Source organism: Corvus moneduloides, chromosome 3, assembly GCF_009650955.1.
Source record: "Corvus moneduloides isolate bCorMon1 chromosome 3, bCorMon1.pri, whole genome shotgun sequence".
Taxonomy (NCBI): domain Eukaryota; kingdom Metazoa; phylum Chordata; class Aves; order Passeriformes; family Corvidae; genus Corvus; species Corvus moneduloides.
In genome coordinates, this window is record NC_045478.1 from 6,977,242 (window position 1) to 6,998,449 (window position 21,208).

The 21,208-nt window shown below is 43.5% G+C and overlaps 1 protein-coding gene and 1 non-coding gene across 5 annotated transcripts in view; both read right to left on the bottom strand.

Annotated features, from left to right (window-relative positions):
• EVA1A (eva-1 homolog A, regulator of programmed cell death) overlaps positions 1–21,208 on the bottom strand; it is a 209,923-nt gene that overhangs the window by 66,654 nt on the left and 122,061 nt on the right. The window contains exon 1 of one of the 4 annotated variants that reach the window (XM_032104469.1): positions 2,260–2,547. The exons of the other annotated variants lie outside the window; for them this stretch is intronic. The gene's annotated coding sequence lies outside the window, so the exon portion shown is untranslated. Of the gene's footprint in view, positions 1–2,259; positions 2,548–21,208 lie in introns of those variants that run through there. 4 annotated transcript variants of the gene reach the window in all.
• TRNAC-GCA lies at positions 16,245–16,316 on the bottom strand. The gene has a single exon. It is a non-coding gene; the product is annotated as a tRNA-Cys (tRNA).

A 21,208-nucleotide genomic window follows, 5' to 3' on the forward strand; every position in this document is an offset into this window, starting at 1 on the left:
AAATCAGCAGGGTGATCTCAGGTTAAAATGAAGTGGGTTCACACTTAAATCCAAGAAAATTAAGGATGAAATTATGGTCATCTCCCAACATAGCACACGTAGGTAAAGTTTTAGGAAAATGACTCCCAAAACCTGCATTTGAGACAGAGGTTCATCTCTCAACAGCTGTATATATGGGTGGATTTCCAAAGGACTGGAGGTCCTATTCCCCCCTCAAGCACCCAAAGCAGCCCCTGAAGCACAGCTAGCCCTGCAGTCACCTTGCACAGGCAATGAATCTATCTACCTCAGAGCTGACTTGCCTGTTGAACCCCCAAGAAAATGCCAGCCTGTCCCCCCATTTCCTTTCACATTGCGAAATACAGAGCGCAGCTCCAGGTAAATGCTGTTTCTCAGGCTCCCAAGAGGTGCCAGGAGCAACTCCTGCTACAGTTTCTCCCCTCGCTCTGCTACATGAGCTCATTACTCTCTTGGCTATGTCTCTGCTAGTAAACTAACCCCTGCCAGAGCCCATTCTCAGCCCTGAAGCCAATTGGCACGACCTGACACCTACATATTATTAAACTCTCTTACACTCTGAAACAAGGTGACTGCATGCAAACTGCCTTTGGAGTGTCTTGGCCCTTCCTAAACTCCAGCAACACCTCGAAGTTGTCTCAGATCAAGCTGTGTGCGGAAGCACACACCCTCGAGACCAGCTCACTGGTACACGTATAAGCCAGCTGTGAGGATATTGAAAGTGAGTACTTTCTGATAAATCCTTCAGTAGCACAACACTCAGAAAGAGTCTGGGAGATTGGAAGACCCAAAAAAGGATTTCCTACTCAACTCGATTAAAAAGAAAAAAAGTGCCTTTCACAGAGGAACTGTGAAACAAACTTTGAGCTTTTACCTAGAAGCTGTCAGTAAATGTCTCCTGGGTCCCTCATTGCCTGTGGCAGCAAGACAAGGGGTGCCAAGGCTGGACAGGGAGCTTGAACTTTCCCCAGCCATGGGAGGCGATGTGCCTTGGCTGGAGGCAGGAGAGAGGGACAGGGTGAGCCAAAGCCCCCTTCCTACATTCTTGCCTTGTAACTCCTTCCACCACTTTCCCATTGGGGAAAGGGGGACAGAGAGGGCTCTACTGCCAAACTAGCATTAAACGAGGGAATTGAGAGAGCAACATGAATCAAACAGTGACTAGGAGGTAAACACACTGTACACAAAGCCTTGGGATCATTTTTCCTAGGGTCAACTCCAAGGCTTTTATTGCCTCACTTACAATTAGCTGGTAAATATTGTACATGTAATTGACCTTTCTAAATGCTGCTGGGTAGCTGGAGGTGTTGGGAGCTAATCCTGCCTATGAAGACCTGGGGTTGTGCAGCACTGACTTTATCTGCTGGTGTGTAATGCTCTGCAAGCGCTTTTTTCCCTCGCTTACTGACACATTGAGATTTACTGCCCTGTGTCAGTGAGTTCAAGAAAGCCTTTTAACTCTGGAAGCTCCGGGAACCAGCTCCAGCACATGCTTCAGGATTTATGCGTCAGTTTGTTATGCCTTGTTTGTCCAAGAAACAGTCAAGACTGAACGAGTCAGGAATGACAGAAATAGTACATGAAGTCACAGTTGCTCCACTTTAAAGCACAAGCATTTGTGTCTTTTTCCTACCAAATATACGGGCATTCGACGAGCCAATAAGGCAATGGCAGAGGAAAGGCAACACAGGCAGGATTTTACAGATGCCAGCTGAGTTGTGCCCGCTCCTCCAAGAGAGGGTAACACGGATTTCCCCAAGTATCAGCTCTTTCTGCTCAGAAAAGCAATCCCCAGAACTGTACACACTCACAAACCCCGTGAACGCTGCCGCAAGCCAGCCCTGGGAAAAACCTGTGAACACTAAACTGAAGCCGAAAGACAAACACCTAAGAGAAAACGCTGAGCAGCCCCTTCTCCTTCCCTCACCTCCGCTCACTGCCTGCCCGGCTGCTGTACATCCCCGTGCTGCTCTCTCCCGCTGTTAAACAGCCCTTTTTTCCGTCACTCACATCAAGCCACCAGCACAACAGCACCAATGCCAGCCCTCGCAGCTGACCTGTCCTACGGAGTGAGACGCGCACCGGGCTCCCGTCCCCTCCCCGTCCCCTCCCCGTGCCCCCGCAGCCCCTCGCCCACCCAAACACCAGCACCAGCATCCCGCGGCCGCCTCGCTCCCGACCACCTGCACGGACAGGAGCACGGCGGCCAAGTTTGCGAGAGAAGGATGTGTTTGCTCTCACCGCCTCAGGTTCCCAGCAGCCCGGGAAGTACAGCGAGCTGCGTGGAGAGAAGAAAGTTGTTCTGGCGTTCGGCTTCTTGGCGCTCCTGGCAGCGGGCTGGGAGCTGAGCCCGTGGGGGCAGCAGGAGCAGGAATGCGGCGTGACAGGCGGCAGCGTGAGGTGTGCCCAGCCCTGTCACATCCTCCCCAAAAGCCGCCGGCCGGGAGGGCGGACGCCCTGCGCCTCTGCGGGAGGGCTGGAGCGCGGAGGGAGCGCGGCAGCGAGTGTCGGGCAGGGCAGCAACAGGAAATGACACAGAAACTTCACCAGGCTCCAATCCAAACTTGGCCCCTGACATGAAAGAGAGGGGAGGCAATTGGGGGCGGAGGGGGCGAAAGAGAAATTTTTCCCCCTCATTAACCAGTGTAAAAATCTGCTGACTGGGGAAAAAAAAAAAAATCACTGTGACAAGTTTTATTAAAGCAAGGAATGAAGGGGGGGGGTAGGGGGGATTCCCATCAGAGTTTATTTATTTGTGCAGGAGTGGTGCGATGATGTTAGACACTGAGAGCAAAATGCCATTTTCAGCAGTTTCCTGGCTTTTCTGAGCTCTCGGATGCTCCGATGTGTGCCTGAGGGCAGCAGGCAGGAGCGAGGTCCCCACGCATCCTGTGGCTCTGCCCGGGGTGTCAGGGAGCCGCTCCGAAATGCAGCACTGCCGCAGCTCCCAGAGCAGAGGGGATGGGCCGGGGCTGCTGGGGACCTGTGCCCAGCCTGCAGAGGAGCACACGGCCCCACACACCTCGGGGACAGGGCAAGTGGCAGCCCAGGTACCGGCGAGACGTGACAATGGCAGGAGTCGCAGAAGTAGAAAATCACACTGAGCGTGTAGTCAAACATTTGCTTGGATGGATTAAAGAACTGCCTTTATCGAACAAAGTTGGGTGGATACTTCAGAATCATAGAACCATAAAATCATTGAAGTTGAAAAAGACCTCAAACGCCACCAAGTCCAGCTAACAACACGTTCAGCACTAAACCATATCCCCAGCTACCACATCCACACACTTTCTGAACACTTCCAAAGATGGCAACTCCACCATGTCCCTGAGCAACCTGTTCCAATGCCTGAACAGTCTTCCAGTGAAAAAATTTTTCCTCATATTCAATCCAATGCATTTTCTAATAGCATTATTCCTAATCTATTTGGATTATTTTCCTAATATCTGCTCTAATCTTCCAGCAAGACAAATCCTCTGAACACCTCTCTGCCTGTTGGGTGCAAGGGAACAACATCTATTGAACTTGGTGGCAGTTTTTATTGCATCCTTTAGACCTAACACCTAAAATGTGTCCTCACAGGCAGCCCAGACCTAGCCTGACTTTAGGCTCTCTGCAAATCCCACCTGCCCTTGCAGTAGGCAGTGCCATAAACTCTTTGACAGGACACCACGGGACTTTCTGAGAGGTCCTCATCTTCCTGATTTGGTTCCCACACCACTGCTGAAAGGTGGATGAGATGCCCACGCAATGAGGCCACTGTAGATTGAATAGCAGGTCAAATGGAAACTTTTCACTTCGAAGAAGCTGTATCGCTCCTCCTCTACTGAAAGCTGCCCTACCAGATGTAGTAAACTGTAGGGACAGTTGGAACCCAGGTCTAAGCTCCGAATTAACTCTTTCCTTGAAAGAAAATATAAACATAGCTATTCTGCCCACAAATATGAAAGTGGTGAGAGATTTTTTCCTAAAAACTGGGCTTTCTCAAGCTAAAGATGGCCTTCCTGAGACCTCTCCATTTACCAATCAGTTTAATAAGAATACAATATTCCCACTAAAACAAGAATTTTAAAATATTCCTATTTGATGGGGATATTTTAAGGCCAGCTGAGATCACTCATTTGATAATTTCCATCACCTGGCCTGATCACCTGCATAGCTGAAGCCACAGAATGGTGTCCCAAAACAACACCTGAATCATTACAAATTATGGCACATCATGCAAGGACACATGCCTCCCTGAATCAGAGGCTTTCAGGGAAGCACAATCCACCAATAACAGATAAGTTATTTCAGTGGCTATCACCCTGTCACAAAGAAGGGCTGCCTTTTTGATCTGCATTTGTCTGGCCTCACTCTCCACCCTCAACCCTGGCCATCGCTCATCAGTCTCTCCAGGAAGCTGCAGATCAGGCATGGACAGAGAAGGCTGCAGCCCACCAAAGTACAGCCCATCTGCAGTTTACCCCCAGAACAGCAGGAATATTTCAAGCCCAGGCATAGCTGGGGACCCTCTGATATTTTGGTTGAAAGCACCCAGGCCGTGCAGCTCTGAGTGGAAACTGGAGCCTGCTGCTCCCTCACCATGCAAGCTCAACTTAACAAAACCACAGACAAGTCATCTTGTAACCTTGTCCTGAATAAATAAAAAGAGCTGAGCTTTTTTTAGTCTCTCATGGTAAGGCAGATTTATGGACAAACCACAAACCATGCCTGTCACTCTTTCAAGGTCCATTTCCATTGCATTAAAGTTCTTTCTGAAATGTGCCTACCAGAACTGGATGTGGTATTGCCTCACCTATCTGTAAATTTTTAACAGACTTGGACTCCTATCCAGTTGCTCCATCAGATGCATCCCTCTCTTTGCTGTGCCTTTGTGAATGCAGTAGCAACCTAACAAGCTGAATTAGGGATTTATTGTTATAGTATCATTTTACTCCAAACTTCAACCTTAAACACAAAACACTTTCAGATCTGGCATTTATACAGTGTTCAACATATGCTTTGATCCAAACAAGGGCTTTGACCTGCCTAATCTTTGGTGTATTTTTTTCGCTCCTGTGAATGACTTGAGCACAATCGTACGGTATCAGCTGTCACTCCCTTAATGAGAGGTTATTTTCAATTAATCAAAGAAATATAAACAGAGCCTTGTATCGAGTTTAAATAAGCTCAGAATAGTTCTGACCTTAAAACAGATGTCTAAAGCTGTGTCTCCTTTCAGATCAGAGCTAGTGCACTGTCAAGAAGAGATCTTGCAGATCTGTTTGCTCAACCAGCTCAAAAAAACAGCTATCAGCTCCAAACCCTGACACAGTCCAGTGTGGCCCATTGAAGTCAGTGAATCGGGCAGCCCATGATGCAGATTAGGGTAACCAGGCCAAAATCAGATTTGTGAGGTCTTTACAGATTAGAGAGAACAGCAGAAGGGAATTAGATAGCACCATATTATTTCAAAGTAAGGCTAGCCCTGTATCAAGCCCAGCACACCATAGCTGCTTCCCTATGGTTCTGATCATGAAGAGGTCAAATAATAAAATCAAGAGGAAGAGATTAACTAAACAGGGTCAGGGCTGGGTTTGGTCCCAGGGCCAGCAGCCACAGCCTCATGCACTCTGGGGGCTAAATGCCCTTAACCTCCAAAGGAGAATGGCCCCATCCAGACCACTTGCTGGGACCAATCTCTGGTTCATGCTACAGGTCAAGCTATGCCAGAGACTTGGCACCCAACCCTGGGTTAAACAGGGACCATGATAACATTTAACATCATTAAAGTTTTCCAGTGATGGGGCACTGGTGCTCTTTTATTAACTTAACCAATAAACTAAATATAGCTAATTTCAGAATGACAAGTTACCCAAAAGACCCACAAGACTTTTTCTTCATCCTGAAACCTTGGGTAAATTCAGGCTTGCCCTGTAAGTCTCAGACTCTTCCACACAGCTTTAACATCCTTATTTCTTGCGCTTCAGACACTGGTTTTTGTAAGATCTCCAAGGTAGGGAACACATCTGTTCCTGGAGCTTGGCCCTTGCTTGTCATTCAAAAAACAAGTGTTTTAATCTCTGGGATGGGATGCATCTGCATTCTGCTTAGCCACCTCACAGGTAGATCTGAGCTAAATATCTGTACTGTCCCTCTCTAGTTAATAGAGACTGGCCCTTGTGGAGGATAATTTGTTTTATCCAAACACAGTTTAACACAGGTGAGATGAATCCTCTCTGGAGCTGCCCCTCCTGCTCCAGGGATTATTAGCCTTGCTAATTACTTCAATCTCTGCGCCTAATTTTCTGTGTCTAACAAGGGGGCCAAAAACAGGATATGTGTTTACCTGTCAGAGCAAAACATACATTATTTAATATCTATAAAATAAACATTATAATAGTGTTGTCATGACTTTTGATGCCAGAAACAAGCCATCTTGTGCAGCCTCTAAATGAGGTAAACTCTGATTAGGCCATTAAGTTTTCATGCAGTTACTGCTGGAGCCCAAGACACTGTGTGGCACCAAAGTACATGTCAGCAGGGATCCACTCTGGATTACAAGGTGTCAAGGGAGGGGTAAAGCCACCATGTCTTTTATTAACTCACTATCCTGAGGTTAATAAATGATTTTTCAAGGGGAATTAATCTGAAAGAGCTTCCTGTACTTGTTTTTGTTGTACATATATAGATATATACATATAAATAATGAAATATCTCTGTACTAGGTGCTATTTTCTCTCTCTAAAAATACTCACTATAATCAGTCAGCTTTTTTGAAAGTGTGTTCTGATCATCTGAGCTCATTCACAAATAGCACCTGCAGCAACACCCAGAAGAGGTAGGAGAACACATTTGAGAGTATTCCCTTGGCAACTTGCTTCCTTGAAAATGGACATCACATTTCCATTTCTACCTAAAAATAAGAGTAGAGGAAGGGAAATGTCTTGGACTGGTTTTGCCTGTTTATTTGTGAGGATGTGCAACATACAGCTGTTGAGATTCTGGGGTGATTTGGCTTCTACAGAAAGGGAATTTGTGAGGGTTTTCTTTTACTTGCTTGTCTTTGTCTGTCTTGCTTTTATTTCTTTTTTTTTTTTTCAATCCAAATGGCATCATGGTCTCTGATGGAAACCAGTGGGACCTGTGGCTGAAGGACCTGCATAACAAACCCTGGATAAGGCTAGAAGAGGGGAACCAATCTTTTTTTATCCTTTTGGCAGATCTATAACTAAAACCACAACATGAACCATGTGCCAAAATACTGGGTTTATTAACTATACTCTCACCTGGGAAAACTATTTCTGTTTGAAAGAGTACCTTAAACTGCTTACAGCAGCAGGATTAAGGTATGGTGAATTCAAACAGAAGGAATAGTCTTTTTTTTTTTTTCTTTCTTTTCATGCTAGATTGTCTGAATCCCACAAGAAAAAATATAATACCTCAGAGATATATCCTTTTCTGGCCTTTACAGTTTCATAGAGATCACTGCAGTTTTCATATGGTAACATTGGGTTATCTGCTTTTTAAAAAAAAATTCATATACCTTTCCATGCATGTCTGCTCCTTCTCATGTTGTTTTCGGTATTTATGAAGCCAGCTACACAAACTTCAGGGGCCAATGGCCTTTAAAAATTAATGAAGATCTGTAACATCTACATCGTATGTATTTTACAAAAGGAGAAAAGCTGGTTTCTTCCTCTCCCCTCTCCCCGCTCCCCCCATCCCCAAACAGATAGGAATTGTTTCTCTCAAGTCTGTCTCTCTCCAGAAAAATCTGACCTACAAATGGCTTTCTCATAACTCAGCAGACTAGTTTAGTCCTCATATGGATTTATCATTAACCACATAAGCACATGTTGTCCATTTTACCCAACCTAATGAATGTGCTATAAATAAAATAACTCTAAAAGCAGGTTTCACCATACTTATCCAAGCTGTTGCTGCAAGTCCTTGTAGCTCCCAAACCCACTTACATTAGAAACATTAATCACTTGATTATAATTCAAAGCATCAGCTCTCTACAGCTGAAACTCCCTAGCACTTGACTTTGGCTAGACCTCTAACCTCAACTTATCACTTTCAGGCGTACTCCACATTTTCTTCTCCAATCTGTCACTAATGTAGGAAAGACGTGGGAAGTCGCTTTCGGAAGGTATTTTTAACCGAGGAGTGTCTCATTAAAAAGAGAGCTTAGTATAGAAACTCTAAAACAAAACCTTTCCCACTTCACTTAGCACAGAAACCTGAAAATACCAGAGGGGTATTTCACCACAACTCATGTCATTTTAAACCAAAGCAACGTAAAGGAAAAGGAGGCTCTTTTGCAAAGACACTGTTGAGTGTAATTCCTACCGACCCCGCAAATATTTTATGTGATCATAGGATTATCTGTAGAGATTTGTATTTTCCATCTTGAATGAAGGAGGCTGAATCAAGCCATCTATTATTCTCATATGCCTGCTCATTCATTAGGAGTGTATTTGTACAGTTTGGGTTGTTTCTACGTATTTCAGCTGACAGCATGGAGATCATATTCCATCTTGACCAAAGGTTTTAGAAGCTGAGAGAAACAAAAGATTAATCATAGGATATTATTTTTAAGCCTCATGTGCCTTAGTCTGGAAATAGAAAGACAAGGATAAAACTCCCAGAAGGACAGCCACAACTAATGAGAGCTTGAGAGGAAATGATCACACATTCTTAGTTCTTCTGATGGATGCCCTTCTAGCCTTGTTAATCAGAACTTTGTGATGTCGATATATCACCAAAGTATGATAACAGATGAGGGTGAGTTTGGATGTAAAATGATCCATGGTGAAGGATTACAATAAAGGAGTAAAAGGAGGGGGAGCCAAGTACTTTTTTATAAACTGCATCCTCAGCTTGTGAGGACTTGTAGATAATAAATGTCATTCCTTTTCTACATTATCTAGGAGATTAAGAATGTTTCTTGATGTATAACTGCTGGGAAGCCTCTGTAGCACCTTCTCCAGTTACAAGGAGGTTTATATTACAACAATTGCTTTAATTTTCCATCAATTATCATTTCATTTACAAAGAGGAACTTAGAAGTACCTTTCTTCCTTTGACCTCTTCTTGAGGAAGTAGGCTCCAGAGGCTGGAAAGGAGAATCCATGCAAGACACTGATGGTTTTGATCTTGCAAGGTTTGGCAGATCCTGCTTTGAGATTCCTGCAAGTTTTCTAGTATGACCTTATCCTGCTTGAATGATCCTATGGCACAGGGGTGTCAGCAAGGTCTCCATGCCTCCAGTCACTCTAGATACAGTCATTGGTTTCTATATTCAGCAAAAACCACCCAGCCATCAATCCACGTGTCACAGTTTGCGGTTTTCAAGGAAAGCATTTCCCAGAGCACTTAAGAAATAAATAAATGCATTTGAGATGCTATTACTGATGAATCAGTTCCATTCCCTGCTTTCTACCAGTGATTTTTATGCTGCAGAATACAGCCCCGGCCATCTGAAGCAAACCAAAGTCATGCTTATATACAGCAAATTCAAAATAAAAGGTTACTAAAATGAGGCAGTTTGCCAATAAGGAAGCAATGAAAGCCAGAGGTGTAACAGACACCTAAGAAAGAAAGAACAGAAGTGCACGAATGCCTTTGAGGATGCAACCAACTGAAATACAAATTTGGGTGCTTCCCTGTACCTTTTATTAGGTTTGTGCCATAATATGGAGACATCTCCGAGCTGATGCCCTACCAAGCTTCGCTAAGTCATGCTGCAGGACTGCACTTGGTAGGGAAATGCATCATCTTAGTCCAAATGCAGTGAAGTTATGCCAGGGACATCGCCTGTTAAACTGATGGACCCTATCCAGAGGCACATCAGCTTGGATGTTCCGTGGGTGTCGGTCTTACTCCATGTGGAGCCAGCCCAAACACGTCCATACTGTACTGTATTCTGTATTCTCTAGGAATATAAATTGGGAATATAGTTGAGTTTCATGGCACTTCTCAGAGCTTTCCTGGCTGGGATGACTGCTGAGGTATCTCTGGCACTATCTGCCCAAACACTCCCAATTCCAGGTTGCAGCAACTCACAGGGAGGTAGAGCAACTGGGCAGTCGAAGGGACAGCCTTTGAAGTGATTAGATATTTCTGAAGAAAATAAGGCAAATTTATCCCTGTGATGCCTACTTTGTACTCCATGGAATAGTAGGGACAGCGTTTCTGTTATCTCTGTTCTGCATGTAGCTGTTTAATGGGAAGTACTGAAAACACACATGAATGGACATTAAATTACAGAATTTCCCTCCAGGCTTTCTAAGCCATCATGAGCGTGAACAGGAGACAAGTACATCTGAACATAAATTCTAAGCTGATATGTGTCATTTTACCCATATAGAAAGTGGAGTGAAGGGAGAAAACCAGGAACAAAAGACAATGAGAAAAGAAAAGAAAGGGGGGAAAAGCCCTATAAGTAAGCTTTAGCATCTGAGAAAAACCAAGCAGAATACCTGGTGCCCTGTGTTGCAATCTGAGGTCTGCTGTGAATGGATGCATAAGTCTGTGGCATGGAAATGAGTCAGAACTGCTGTCCCAGGGAACACACTCCACTGGAGCAGTCTAACTCCTCTCAGGGGGGTATGTTGGACTTACAGACCTGATTCTTGCCAGATGTCTGGCCATGGTCAGCTGATCACCAGCAGATTATTTTAAGATAGACTTCCACTGAGACACATCACTTCCACCCCAAGAGCACCTAATTCTTAAAATTCAAAGGCTTGAGTGCTTGAAATCAGCAAAGGAATATCCTTAAATTACAGTTTCATGCCGCAAAGCCTCTGCTCTTGAAATATGGAGGCAGCTCAAAGAAATAGAGGGGTATCCAGGCCCTCATTCCATTGCTCTTGAATGAGTATGGTATGGATTTCTAGCCCTGGATTTAGGCCTGGAAGCACATCTGGAGGGCGTCTACTCCTTGCATATGTTAGACTTGTGCTACATTAAAGAAATCATGACTTCAACAAATATCATAAATGATTAATAAAATTCCTGGCCTGAAACAAAATATTGTTGTTTATTATGTTACATTGAGACTGACTCCTGCAGAGATGATGACACCAAAGCCATAAAGCATCCAGGCAGAGCCTTGAACTGCCATAGCAGTGTTCCTGTGAAGGCAACTGATTGAAACTCCACCATCTTGAGCTAAGGCATCAAATCTTCCCGATCCACATGGTCAGTCTGCATTTGGCACAAGAGCTAAAAAATGACACCTATCAAGCAGGATTCACCTCACTGCAATATTCATGATTATCTGCAGGAGAGGATGAATTGCAGCACAAGAAAAGGAGGAGTCTTGGGCAACAGAGAGCAAGAGAAAAGAACAAACACAGCCCTTCTCAGCAAGCTCACCTGGCACAGGAGTTGGAGATAAAATACTACCAGCTTCCAGTGCCAGTGATATGACCAGGAAGAAACCTTCTCCTTCCTGGCAAGGTATTTGTTAACTTGAATAGCTCGAAAAACCTTTAAAATTGGAGGTGGAGCCACCTCTGGTCACAGGAACAGCCCTGTCTCCAGCAGCAGCACTGCTGCTAGGGAGCATTACATAAACAAGTTCATGTCAGGTCACAATCAGAAGACAGGCAGAGGCAGAAACACTCCAGCAGGCATTATTTTTCCTCAGCACAGCCAAAAGCAGGTGAATTTTAAAGAACAGTAAAATACCACTGTATCTGTAGACATCATTTAGTAATAGCAGGATGAATTTTCAGTCACTTTGTACCACTGATACCAACACCATCTTTGCTGAACTAAGTTGATGAAAGTGACATAAATTTCCAATGAACAATTATTTAAATCAAGGCACAAAACTCACTGGGAAACCTGAAAAATTCTCCATGTTCTTGATTCCAAAGATCTGTTCCCAAAGCCAAATTCATCCAGTAAATACTTATCCATGAGTGTGTCCCGTGTGCTATAGAAGAAAACGCGGGATCAAGGATCCTGTTCTTGAAAATTAAAAACATAGTAACACACAGAGGAATGATTAAACCCTTCATCTCTCTTGCATTGCACTGCTGATGCTTTCTCATTTTTTATAGAGGTTATAGAGCAGAGAGAAACTGAGAATCCCGTGAAAGTGCAGACTGTGGCTCAAGAGGCTCAGCAAGGAGAGTATTTTCTCCCCACGGGGCAGGAACAGGGGTTCCCAAACCAGGATGAATCCTGAGTCCTGGACTGGAAATGATCAGAGACCTGGAAGTGCAAAGGAAAACTGTACTGTGGTTGCAAAAAGGATTTCACAAAGAGGAAACTTTGGGAATTGCTGATCTTACGGGGTTTAGTTAGATGCTTATAGTCAAGTCATGTGAAATTTTAATTGTTTTCAATATCTCAAAGTTGCATTTCTACCCTTAGGAATGTGATGAATTTGAGCAAGGGGCTTATCATGTAAGCAAGCTGTCAGAAATAAAAATAAAATTAAATTAAAAAACAGGACAAATAAAACCTTTCTGATCTCCCTGAAGCCTATAAATTTTGCCCCAACTTATTATCAGATAGCAAACCCCTCTCAGTAACTCCAGTGTGCATCAAAACTGGCCATTGCAAAGAAGCACAGTCATGTTCTGTGAGAAATACAAAAAATGTCTCTATTTATAACACAGCTCTTCTTGGGTTTTAGCCATTAATCATTGGCCCATCTACCCAGAGCTCAGGTTTGCCAACATGTTCCAGACTCTGAGCTAAGATTCCTGAATCAAATATTCCCCCTTCCTAATCTGTGCCACTGTAACATTTCAACCTGAAATCCCCTGTGCCTCAGAGAGGGAATCTTTCTTTCCAACAGGCAGTAGCACAGCTGACAGGGAATGCGGATGCTAAGCTCCCATTCACTGCTATTTTTGAGTAATGTCTGTCATGTCAGGCTGGAGAGACAGATATAACAATGGGACAGATATGGGCACAGAGATATTTGATACAAGAAGCTCATCTGTCTGAGAACAGATTTGCACAGCAAATCTCTCCTCCATTGTCTATTCCAGTTTCCTGAAGAAGTCTGGAATTTTGTGCCTGCATCTTTGTTGTCTGCACTCAGAATATCTCCAAGACGTAGTCAAGGACCAGAAGAAGACAATGGTTAGCAACTATGACTCTCTGGATCAATGGGAACAGAAAAAAGGATCTCATCAAAATGGTGGAACAAATTCCTTTAGGAACAGCAGGCTGCTTCAAATCCCATCACTAAAGCTATGTGGTTCAATTCTTTTGCATCTGCTATGAGAAATAAAAGTGCAGCTACTGCTGTAAAAAAAAAAAAAAGTTTCTATAAATATATTACCAGCCAAAGGAGGGTCAAGGAAAATCTCCATCCTTTACTGAAAGCAGAGGAAAACATAAAGAACGAGTAAAAAGCAGAGGTACTTGCAAGGAGGTTGCAGTGAGCTGGGGATGAATCTCTTCTCCCAGGTAACAAGTGATAGGACAAGAGGAGATGGCTTCAAGTTGCACCAGTGGAGTTTAGATTAGATACTAGGAAAACTGTCTTCACCAAAAGGGTTATCAAGCACTGGAAGAGGCTGCCCAGGGCAGTGCTGGGGTCTCCATCCCTGGAGATACTTAAATGATGTGTAGATGTGGCTTTGAGGGATGTATTTTAGTGGTGAGCTTGGCAGTGCTGGGTTAATGGTTGGACTTAATGATCTGAAAGGTCTTTTCCAACCTTAATGATGCTGTGATTCTGAAATATGTAAGAGGATACACATTTCACAAAAGTCAAACTGCCTTAAAACCCTAAGAAAATAGTGTGCTGCACTTCAAACACTCTTCCCCAGAGGAGAGGTTATAAAAACAATAGTTGAAATATGTATGATCATTTTGTGTAATGCACTACCAGAAGATGTTCCAATGCTCATCTGATAGGTGCAGGAAAAGAATGGAAAATAACATAGCTGGGTTCAGACCAGGTCAAGTGATCTTCCCAAAGATTCCTCCTGTCTCTTTTCTCAAGATTCTGTATGCAAACAGCTACTCAGAAGGGAGTATGATACAATAATAAAAACCAACAGACACATTTAGAATAATATTAAATATTAAAAGCCCTTAGTGAAATCCAGTGGCTTCTTGTTATATATGCCCCCAACCCACTGCAACACAATGCTTTCCTGAAACTTCGGGAAGATTTTAGGAGGAGGTAAATAAGTGATGCTCTCCATACACCACACACATTAAAAAGGGGTAATTAGAGCTATCATCATGGGCTTGTCAGATGCACATCAATCATGGGCAAAATCGCAGAACATCTGTGACAGGGTTCAACAAATAAATAATTAATATACATCAACAACGTGTAATGGAACAGGAGTCTTATTAATTAATCCAGTCTCGCCTTTTGATGAGCCTACAAACAAGATTGATAAAAGTAAGAGTGTTGAGGTAATGGGCTTTTGAAGAGCACCAAATTTGAATTACTGAGTAAAATGCTTGGCTGGTTTAAAATAAACATAGTACAGTGTAGATTAATTGGAGACCAGCTGATACCTTTCCAAATTAAATAGTGAATGGCAAATGTTCACTCAGCAAGTGAATTTTCAGCCCCTTATAGATGCTGGCTTACCAGTTGCAATTTAATACTTTTATTGTTGACATGGAAGAAAAGGTTAAACTATTATTAAGTAAGTTTGTGGAATTTTGGGAGGCACATGGAATATGGAGGACAATAAAGCAAAACAATCCAGAGAGGAATTCAGTAAACTGCACACAAGCCAACAGCATGAATTTCAGTAAAGTCCTGAATGTAAGATTAAACTGTGGAGAACTTGCTTCTCAGGCATGAGAAAGGAGGCCAGAAGCAAACTGGAAAAAGCCTAGAAAGTGATAGAATCTAAGTGGTTTAACACAGACATCTTCAGCAGCATAATGCATGTACTAGAGATGTAAACTCAAGTAGAAGAAGCAAAGAAATTATATAACAAGCCAACCTGGCATTGGCTGCTGGTATTCAGAGCCTATTTTAGAAGCTGCAGGAACTAAAAAGGAACTAAAAATAATTGAGGGAAAAGACACAAGAATGAATAAAGAATTGGGAAACCTCATTCTGGAGAAAGACATGAGAAGAATTACCTCTTTAATTTTACAAAGTAAAGGCTGAGAGGTTTCTTAATCACAGACTGTAAGTATTTAAAGAGAGAAGTGGAATTAGCTAATAAAGTTTCTTCAACCTTAAAAGATCTCATAGTGGCCAATAGGTAGAAGTTAAATCTAGACATTCAGAAGAGAAATAAATCTAGTTTCTTTGACAATTTTGCATGGGTTGTGGGATACTTACAGTCACTGGGAATCTTCAAACCAACTTTTTTAAAGTTTCACTCCAGTTCAAACAGCAATTAATTTAGGGAGGTCTTATGGCCTCTTGGTCTCAGTAACTTATCATTTAAGTGACAGGACTTCAAATGCTTCTGTGGGAGGCTATTTTACAACCTAATAAATGTCATCTTTGGGAAAAGTTTCATGGCATTCTGCATTTGTCTTTAATACACTACTAATGGACCACAATGAGTAACTGAATCCCTTATTTTCTGTTCTCATCAAAGCACAATTAAAATAATGACCTTTCAGCAGATAATAACACTTTTTCTAATACTTGTAAAGAATAATCAGAGAATGAATCAAGCAATTAATTCTTAGTTCTCAGTCATTCCTCCCACTCAAGAGCCAAACCAATGTTCAATTAAGCACAGGAATATGTGAGCAATGTTTCCTTCAGCCAAGCACCGGAGAAGAAGAGGGAAATTTGGCATTTGTGACCGTCAGACTGCCACAGTTTGCAGTATCTGTACCCAAACCAGAAGAGTATGCAGAGAAAATGCAGATTCTTCTAGGGGCTGAAATAAATTTGCTCCTGTGGTTCACACTCAGTCCTTCTCTCCATCTTCACTTGCTTTTTGGCTGTGGTTTTTCCCTTTGGTCGTGCTTTAATTTGCTTCATAATCTCAATCTTGCTACTCAGTGTCTAAGCACAAAATCATAAAGCGTAGAATGGTTTGGGTTGAAAGAGACCTTAAAGATCCTCCCATTCCAATCCCCTGCCATGGGCAGGGGCACCTTCCACCAGACCCGGTTGCTCCGAGTCTCATGGCCTTGAACATTTCCAGGGATGGGGCATCCACAGCTGCTGTGGCCAGCCCGTGCCAGGGGGGGCCAGGGGCTCACCACCCTCGCAGTAAAGAATTGTTTTTCTGATACCTGGCCTAAAAAAGCAGCACCTGAGGGGGCACCTGGAGTTGAACCAGGGACCTGTTGATCTGCAGTCAAATGCTCTACCACTGAGCTACACCCCCTACCTGGACAACTGTGCTGAGTAAAGAAACTCATTAGGACATTCCCTGCCCCAGGGAGTTCACAACATGGAATATGAACCAGCCTTGCAGAACTGGTCCAGCACAGACAACCTCACTGTATTTTTTCCTGAGCCTTGCAGAAGACACACACGGGGGTGTAGGACTCCTGGGGCAGCACAGCAGTGTCTTATGAAGGAATAACAACTGAACCTTACAGATAGTGCTGGACAGTGCCAACCAATGCATTGCAAAATGATGAAAAAAGTGCTCTGCATTCCCTTTAACTCCCTCCCTGCACCTCTTTCCAGATATGGAACAGGGTTACCTGTCCAGCTCCTTTGCCCAGATGTGCACAGCGGGGCCAGCTGCATTGTCCATCCCTTTTCCCAGCCAGCACCATGCCCTTCTCCCCTCACCAGGGCAGGTGAACACTCACAATCCAAGTCAAAAGATAACTGTGACCCAGTGCCTCCAGGGACTGAATCTCCATCTCAAAGCAATGATGATATTCCCCAAATGACAGTCCTGACGTTCAGCTTTCATTGAGTAAATCCCAGGCCTCTGGAAACAGGCTGGACAACAGTAAATTTAGTAAGGAAACAGAAATCCTACGGCTCCCTGTTGCTTCCCCAGCCCTCTGTCTGAAATACTTAGTAGTATCAAGATGCTTGCTAGGATCACAATACATGTTCAAATACCAGGACAAGGAAACAGCATGTCCATGGGGTCAGCCAGGAGGCGCTGGGATGGAGAATCCAGTGTGGGCAAAGTCAGACAAACATTAGATAAATAAGTGGGAGAAGCTGAATCCTAATGGAAACTAAGAGAATGTGTTTGCTCTAAATGATGAACCACATGGACTGAGATTTCCAAGCAAAGCATCTACAGACAGGTGCATTCACTGGGACTCTGGGTAAGGTCCCCAGACTGAACTTTTTGGCATAATCATTTGCTGTGATTTTGATTTATCCGAAGTTTGCCAGATCAAAATTTGTTAGTACTAGTGCTTTGGAAAGCATGATCTCTCCCACGATGAGCACCATCCCAAAATGAGCTGTCATAGCCAATCCTCCTTCCAAACTATTAATAAGGATCTTAAACAAAAACAGTCTAACATTGTTCCCTTCTGTTCCCTGAGGTATCTCCCACCAAGTGCTGGCATTTATTCATCATTATGTGTTTCTGGAGCCTCCAGCCTGTTTTCAGTCTGCTTTATAGTCTTCATCTCCAGTCAATCTAAATTAATTTTTCAGCTCAGTCTTCGTGAAACAATATATTAATTGCCTCAGTACATGAATAGGCATCCTATTTACACAGATTAAATGACCATATTCTTTTCATCTACTTGGCCTGCAGTTGGATCAAACAAAGTGATTAAGTTTCGTCTGGATTTCCTTCCTACAAATCTATGTGTGTGTCATCCATGTTCATTTTCAATGGTGAAGTCAACATATGTAGAGGGGCTGCATACTTCCTACATGCCACTAAAGGAATCAAATTAATAAATAACGTGTGCTCTAAGTCACACAGAAAACTCAGTACACTCTTCTTCACCAGGGATGAGGTTTGTTTTAACTGCTTACAGATTTGCTTTGTTTAGTCCTTTCCCCAGTATTCCATGACGACAAAATTCACCCCTTCCTTTTTCCACCATTTCCATCCATTTTGGCAATTCTCCTGAGGGTTAGCTAATATACATATGGCTGCATGTGAATGCATGGCACAGCAAATTCTTCTTCCTTCCTTATTTAGACTCCTTCACTAGACATGGAAGCCAAATTTATTGGATAGTTACTAACTCTTTTAATGATTGCTGTTCATTTGTAAAGATCAATACAATATATTTGCCTCTGTCCTCTGGTTCTCATTTGATTCTTCTGGTTTTCAGAGACAACTATGTGAGCCAGCTCCTTGACTAATTGCAAGACAAACATAGCAGGCAGATCTGGTTTCCCAAGTTTCATTTCTAAGATTTTCTTGTTTCCCATGTCCCTAAAATTCATCTCACAGAGGTTGTATTCTGCCCCATTCCTGATGTATTCAGTTAATGTTAGTGTCAGGAGATAGCACAGAGATTCAGTAAATCCAGCAGTACTGACTTCAAGTTCTCATTCTGTGGGGCCTCCTAATGCTGTTAGACAGTTTGAGGGCTAAAATGGGATGAAAGGAGACAAGGCGAGGTAAATATGTCACTTCCACTCACGGCGCTCTATGGATGTTTCCCAACTCGGTGAAAGTCAGCTAACCCACAGGAAGGGCAGTAAGGTATATTGGCATGAGAAAAAGTTAGTGCCTACAGACACCCTTTTCACAGATCAGAACTCTTTTTCCACCATGCATATGGGGTCACCCCAGTACAAGAATAGGATTCTGGATCAACATCATGTCTGAATTGTCAACTTTTTGTAATTTAAAGCAGGGGGGTAACACGGTCATGAAGAAAGAACTCTTTATTTCTTTGCGTCATTCCACTAAACATAAATATGAATTTCCATTAGCAGTCATGAAATAGCTGTTTCAACAGAGTTCTGGAAGTTTGGAAACACACACACCCCAAAAAACAACCAAACATCTGAGCAGGAAAATGATGTAAATTGGAGAAAATGAAGTGTCCTGTTCATGGGCCCTACCCTTTCAAAACACAAACATTTCCAAAAATTAATGAAGAGAGAAGGTTGTTCCAGCTGCTGTGTGACTCAGACTGGCATAAGTAACTGGCCAGGGCAGTTCTGGGACAGCAAAGTGGGGAGAAGAAAGAGGCCAAATCCTGCCATGGTTCAGAAGATGTGAAACTCTGAAATGAACACCAGACTGTTGAACATCCCTCACTCCCTACTATGTCCCACCAGCTCCACGTATCTGCTGCACACACAGGCCAGTGAAGCACAAGCAGCAGCCTATATCAAATACACCAGTCACAACTGTATCTGTGATACTTCTGTCTGAAAACCTCATCACTCACTCGGGTTCTGAAAAGAGATGTGAACAGAGCTGAAGATATGGTGAAGATCTTCAAAATGGCCAGTTTTTTAGGGAGCTTCGGGCTTGGGCTGTGGGTCCTAAGGAAGGATCTCAGAGAGACACAGTTGTGGAGTTCAGCAACGATTGTTTGATGAGTTGAGAAAAGCAAGACAAAAAAGATCAAAATGGACTAAATAAGTCTCTTGGTATCAGCATCTGTGACTCTCTTGCTATCAGCATTGTGACACTGCATTACTTTCTTCTGTTGTCTTGCCTAAGACCTATTGAATTGAGGAACAGCACATCTCAGACAATTTGTGGAAATCACTTCAAGTCTCTGAGTGATGTTAATGATCAGTGACCGAGGGTGGAGTGCAGTGAGGTGAATGGCAGATGAATGGCAGATGACAGCATCCACCTTAATGGAGAGCTTGTATCTGAGCACTTCCATGGACTCTCAATACACCTCATCACATCCTACTCTTTACCTTACTTACCTTCATCACTCCTCTGCAAAGTACCCTCATATTTCATTTTTTAAACGCAGGGGTGAAGAAAGGAGGGAATAATTGACCTTTCTAAGGTCACCCAGATCTGTCCAAGCCTCCAGGACTGGTTCAGACAGAGACCTCACTCACACTTTCGGAGCTGCAGACAAATCTTATGGGTGCTTGGTCCTTAAGGATGCACTCGGAGCTCTGCTGCTCTGCCCCCCATGACACCAGACACTGCAAAACCTGTCATGAGCTGGCAGAACTGTTAGGGCATAAGTACCAGTGTCAGATTTTGTGAAGGTGCTTCAGGTTTGGTTCATGTGCTGTAGGAGCTGCCAAATTTAAAGAGACTCAAGAAGATTTTTGCAGAAGTATTCACAGAGACAGCCTGTCTCCACACGTCTATCAATAATGCTCAAGTGTCAACACTTCCAGGCTTGGATCTGAAGATGCCTTCACTTGCTATAGGTTTGCTAATGGCCATTATCTGGTTCATAAATGGGGAAAGTCAGGAACACAACAATAAAACAATTCTTCTCCAGTAACTCAGATCAGAGCTGGAATATTAAAAAAAAAAAAAAAAAAAATTGAAATCCTGGCTCAAGTATCCTGTGTTATCTACAAAGTGATTGAACTGCTGCTCTCAGAGTTTTCTCTTTCATTCCTTTTCCATCACTCCCACTTCTCTCCCATTGCCAACCATGTCTCTAATTGCCATTTCCCTTCCTGTAGTCTTTTCCACCATTCTTATCCCAGCAATGATCCCTTCCTCCCAGTTCTGCTGCTTTGCTGCAGGTCTTTCCAAATGCCATTGCATCAGGCCATCTCTGTGGGACCAGAGCCACTTCTCTGGAGGGGAACATGCAGCTGTTGGTGTCTGGAAAGCAGCCAGAGGACCCCACACTCCCCCCAGCTATGCTGCAGCATAAGAGTCAGCAAAGAGCAGTAAGAAGCCTTGGCTGCCTGTTCAATACCTGGAAGCATCCCCTAGTCGCTGGAAAAGGGATCTGAAGGAGGAAGATTGCTCCCCCTGGCCTCAACCAAATGATATTTCATCCAGCGTGAAGGAGATGCTGACAGAAGTGTCTGTGTGTCATCACAGATGAGAGATTTTTGGTGGGTAGAGATGTGCCTCCACCAGTCACATCCACTCCAGCAAGAGGCAGGACACTATCAGAGGCTCCTGCTCGCCCACAGCCAGAGGTGAATGCACAGCATTCCAGACTGCTTGTAATATGGGCTGTCAGGGTGGGCAGAGGGAGGGCACAGGCAGGACAGCCAGCTCCCCTTGTTATGTGTAAGGAATCAGGGTTAGAATTGGCTTTCATTAGGGCATTGCTGCTTTGATTTGAGCACACTGGGGTTTGAAAGTGTACAGTTTTCATGTTAACTTATTTTGGAACTCAGGAGGAAGGGTTGGACTTGCTATTTGGGAGC